The 5,320-nt window shown below is 40.3% G+C and overlaps 1 pseudogene; it reads right to left on the bottom strand.

Moving 5' to 3' along the window:
- Positions 1 to 3,307: 3,307 nt before the first annotated feature.
- LOC125079889 (ATPase WRNIP1-like) lies at positions 3,308 to 4,361 on the bottom strand (annotated as a pseudogene).
- Positions 4,362 to 5,320: the final 959 nt, after the last annotated feature.

Genomic DNA, 5,320 nt, shown 5'->3' with positions numbered 1-5,320 from the left:
GGATATATTATGTGGTTATACTGGTTGTCATGTCCCATTTCCCTTGCAAAGAATTTTCTTGTTCCAGTTTGTAAAGACAGAGGCATACATGTCACCCCTCAGATCTTTCACAGCATTTACCCTGTGTACAAATCACCTGACTCCAAAACAAAAACAAAAACAAAAAACCTGAAAGTAATATTTTGTGGCACACACATTTTTTCCATAAGATGAGGTTTTTGATTCCTTGCTTTGGATAACATCAAAGGACCTAATTTAGCTAGAGATGATAAATCATTAAAAGTAATTTGGAGTGACAGATCACAATGTCATTTTTAGCTAGTGCTTAGGGGAATTCAAAGAACTGAGTGACATCACTGCCATAGACTCACTCTTTTCCCCTCTGCACATTCCTGTGACGAGTATTTTCAGGGTTTACATGTGGAACATGAATAATTCTGCCTCATTTTGACAATAAATGATATTAATGGATATATAAAACCAAAAAGGGCCTCATTCAGTTCTTTAAGAGATGACATATTGTGTGGAGCACTGGGTGTGGTGCATAAACTATGAATCTTGGAACATTGAAAAAACAAACTAAAATTTAAAAAAAGAGAGATGTATTATCAATAACATTTTATATCATGGATTTAAGAAGTATCAAAGGTTGAAATGTATCTGTCTTTATTCAAAGCTGCAAGCATCTTTGATGGCATCCAAATTCCCACTGTGCCTTATCTTACACACTTTATAATACACATTTTATCTCTTCCCTTGTCCTTGTGCACTGTTGAGCCTCTGAGATTTTTGCCCTGAGGCCCCTCAGGGAAATGTGTGAGCTGACCAAGCCATCCACTTCCCCCACCCATCATCTGCCAGCAACCCTCATACCCCTAACACATGCTCAGACTCTTGCTATAAGCTGTGACCTCTAAAAGAATCCCATGACATGGAAAAGGCCAGGGTATCAGAGATTATTTTCTTCACCTTGTTTGCCAACTCTTGCCATAACACAATGGTACTAAATCTCTTTCTTATGTCATACATAGGGAGTAGAATGAAGAAAAAATTTAGGAATGCTTGGTTTGCTCCAGAATTTTCCATAGCAGTTTCTCATGTGCACTGACCTACTTGTGCATTTCATAATGCTGGGAATCCAGTCCAGGTGGCATTTCAGACACAACCTGGTGTTTGAGGACCCTTTATCCAACTGTACATTGACTTCATATACCATCACCCATCACTGGCATCCTCCCATGACTCAGCTGTAATCATGTACTCTCCTGGTGTGACCTTCCTTCCTGGAAAGACAGAAGTTTGTTTATCCCATTTTGCATCAGCAAAACAATTGTTAACTTTGTATTTGAAACTAATTAGGAATTTAAAGGAACTATGCAATGGTATACACCCTAGAAGAACACATGTTCCAGTTTACCCAGATCCACCTATTATGGGTGAGTTACTCCATTTGCTCACAAACACAGCCTCTTTGTGGGAATTCTGTTCAAAAAAAGAATAAGAAACTGTCTCAACTTATGAGACAAATTTTCCCACAGATTTACAATATCTTAAACATCAAATTACAACCACATATCATACCCCAATCCCAGGGCTCTGGCAAGGTCATTCTCAAACCAAGGCACATTATACACTAAATAAATCACAAGTAACAAGTCTACTGTGGCATAAAGCCCTCTCATTGATACAATAAGCATACAGGCTACATTAAAAGGAGCTGGGAAGCTCTGCACCTATGAAATTGTCATGGGCCCAGGAGATTTCCATGAAGGACTCCAGCAATTTTCTTCTGCCATGAGAAGAAAACACTTGAATGTCAAGGACTCTTTTCACCCCAAGCTTCTTTTAAGTCAAGGCTGCCAGACCAATGTGGAACTTTTTCACAATTCCTGTGCTCTATGAGTAGCAGATGTTACATAGAGCAATTCCAGAGGGGCTGCCTTGTAGCACTCAAGGTCAGGTAACAAGGTCAGCTAACAATTCTTGAACTTCTTCACACAAGCAGGTGTGCTGGTCCATCCCTGAGGTACATTCTTCTCATTATAAGTCAGACCATATGACTGAGACATGTGAATGAGAACCTTGAGGACAGCAAGTCACAATCTCATCACAGGTTCCTCCCAAACAGGGGGAGTTTGAGTCTTCTGCAAACACTTAAGGACATGGCACTCAGATGTCACTTAGGATGGCAAAAATAAGCAGATTTTCTCCATCTTTAGCTTAGGGGCAGGAAAGTAGTTACCCAGTGGCATCAACAACAGGTTGAGTAAAGTTGTTTCTAAATTTTGGAAGCACTTCATGAAGAAGGAGGCCAAATAACCTCAGGACTTGTGAGGTGTGCCAGAAAACTGGTGAACTAAAACTCTGTAGGATTCTCAAGACTATTTACTTAGCCGACCTTTGTATTTTTCTTACCACAAAGACTGTTCTTCTAGTCTTTCGTAGTGAAATGGATAGTAAAAGTAATCTCTGCCCTGTGGGTATTGATCCTATTTAATCTCCATTAACTCTAATATTTATGTACCCATAGCTTTAGCATATTCCTCAAATCTCTCCTTATAGATTTGCCACTCTGGGAATAAGACATAAGACATAAGGGGACTTTTCCTTCTTTTATTTTTACTTTGAAATAGTTTTATTAGCTCATAAGACCTTTGTATATTAAAAAAATACCCCAAACACTATGCAGTATTAAATCACAATAACATTTTTTTTTTACCAACTCAAACTATCCTGAATATACATCTTTTTTTTTTAATTTTTTAATTTTTTTCAGCATAACAGTATTCATTATTTTTGCACCACACCCAGTGCTCCATGCAATCCGTGCCCTCTACAATACCCACCACCTGGTGCCCCAACCTCCCACCCCCCACCCCTTCAAAATTCTCAGATCGTTTTTCAGAGTCCATAGCCTCTCATGGTTCACCTCCCCTTCCAATTTCCCTCTACATCTTTTAAAGAAAAACAAAATCCTACAGAACTGAATTCGGAAATGACATCATGACTAAAACTATGACAAAATAAGATAATTCTTTATAATTAAGAATTAATTCATTGCACAAAGCTGCCAGATATTTTCATAAGCATAACCACAACCATTGCACAGAGTGCAAATGGACACAATTTCAATGTTACACATTTAGCTGAAGTCCGTGTGCCTCCACCTAAGGAACTCTGACACTTCTGGCAAAAAATGTTGGTGTCATTTAACTTTCACCAGGCAACCGACTCACAATCCAGTTACTCTTGTTCTCCTTAAAAAACAGACACATCCTTCTGCTGTCAAAGCGTACGAGAGTCATTGTCACCTTTGCTTAAAGAAATCAACTCCTCTCTATTCCTCCGGCAGCTTTCTTGATCCATAGGCTCACTGTACATGGGGTTGTTCTTGTGCTGTAGCCCAAATCCTTCATCAGCTTAGTGGGTACTGTCCTCAGGTGCAGCAGAACAGGGGCAGAGACCCCTGGTGGTTTTGCACGCATGCTTTGATGTTGCAGGCACTTTACACCGCAATGGACTTAAGGGCTCTGGTAAAATAGACTACACACTGGGCCAGAAGCACCTCACATTCGGACATGCCTTTAAAATGACAGTCTTGGTGGGCAGCAACTGCTTGTGTTGATGCAGAAGGGTGTGCCAGACCTATGTCCTCACTGGCAAACCTCACCAGCCTCCTTGCCACATACAACCGGTCCTATCATCCTTCAAGCATGCACACAAGCCAGTAGAGGGAGGCACTCTGGTTTGAGCCCTGCATCCACTTATGAGGTGCAGAGATGCAGTTGTAATGCTCTTCTCCTGCTCAGTCATATAAAATATGAGATTGTTGGAGGCCTTCCTTTAAGTCATTTTCAGTGATCAGAACTCTACTGAGAGAATAGTTTTGCCCACTCTTCTTACAGAACATCTTCCTAGAGTTTAACCTGGCCAGCACTGCCAGCTGTAGTCCATTCAATCCAGCTAGGGCATCCCTGTTGCTAAGATAAACCGGAGAGTCTTTTGCTCTATCTTCTGTGAACACAGCTGGCTTTGAACTGCTGTTACTTTTCAGGCTCAGAGGGTCAGTGGGATGGCTGGAGTATAGGATGTGGATTCCCAGGTTAAACCATCACCAATGACTCTACGGAAAGCTTCTCAAGAATGAAAGCGCAACAGCAATTTAGGGAGAACAGCATTGACTTGGAAGGAAGGGTTTTCCAAGGTTGCCCCAATTGGAGTGATCATCCCACATTCCACATGAAGAAGGAAAGTGTGCTGCTGAGATTTATTGAACTGATGAATCTCATCAATAAAAAAGATGGTTTTCCTTTTGAAAAAGCTCTTTTTATTTTGAGCTTGTTATATGATGTCTCACACATCATTTGTCTTGGCATTTGTTGTAGACAATGTCACAAATCTTATGCTATATTTCTTGCTGTTTTCGGCTATGATGTGATCCAGACTGGTCTTGGAGCAGCCCCATGGTCCTCAAGGGACTTTCTTTATCCCACCATTTCCTAGTACACAGGTATTGATCAACAAAGCTTATGGGTGCATTAGTTGATGTATTAATTACACAAATAAGTCATGTTTATTATACTGTAGGCAAAAAACTTACCAGATATTAATTTTTCTATAGGTCAGACTATTGGTCTCCATCAAGATGAGAAATAAAACCCAAGCTCTATAGATTAAACCACTGTGTGCCAGATAGGCTCTATGTTTCCTTAGTTCCAGAGTTGCTTTGTCCTACTCATGTCTCTATTGTTAGAACTGAAGGCCTATGAGTTACGTATCCCAGACTCTTGCCAGTGCTGCTTTGTGTGGTACTCCAATGGAAGACACTGATGGGAGTTTAAAGATGGAAAGAAGGCAGATGCCATGTTTTCTCAGCTTCTTAAAAATTTTTTTATTTATTTTTTAAATTTCTTTTCAGTGTTTCAGAATTCATTGTTTATGTACCATACCCAGTGCTCCATGCAATCCGTGCCCTCATAATACCCACCACCAAGCTTACCCAAACTCCCACCCCCTGCTCCTCCAAAACCCTCAGATTGTTTTTCAGAGTCCACAGTCTCTCATGGTTCATCTCCCCCTCCAATTTCCCCCAACTCCTTCTCCTCTCCATCTCCCTATGTCCTCTGTGTTATTTCTTATCCTCCACAAATAAGTGAAACCATATGATAATTGACTCTCTCTGCTTGACTTATTTCACTCAGCATAATCTCTTCCAGTCCTGTCCATGTTGATACAAAAGTTGGGTATTCATCTTATCTGAGGGAGGCATAATACTCCATAGTATATATGGATCATATCTTCTTTATCCATTCTTCCATTG

The sequence above is a fragment of the Lutra lutra genome, chromosome 10, assembly GCF_902655055.1.
Source record: "Lutra lutra chromosome 10, mLutLut1.2, whole genome shotgun sequence".
NCBI classification, from domain to species: Eukaryota; Metazoa; Chordata; class Mammalia; order Carnivora; family Mustelidae; genus Lutra; species Lutra lutra.
Note: the sequence above shows the minus strand (reverse complement) of the source record. Positions and strands in the feature narration are given on the sequence as shown.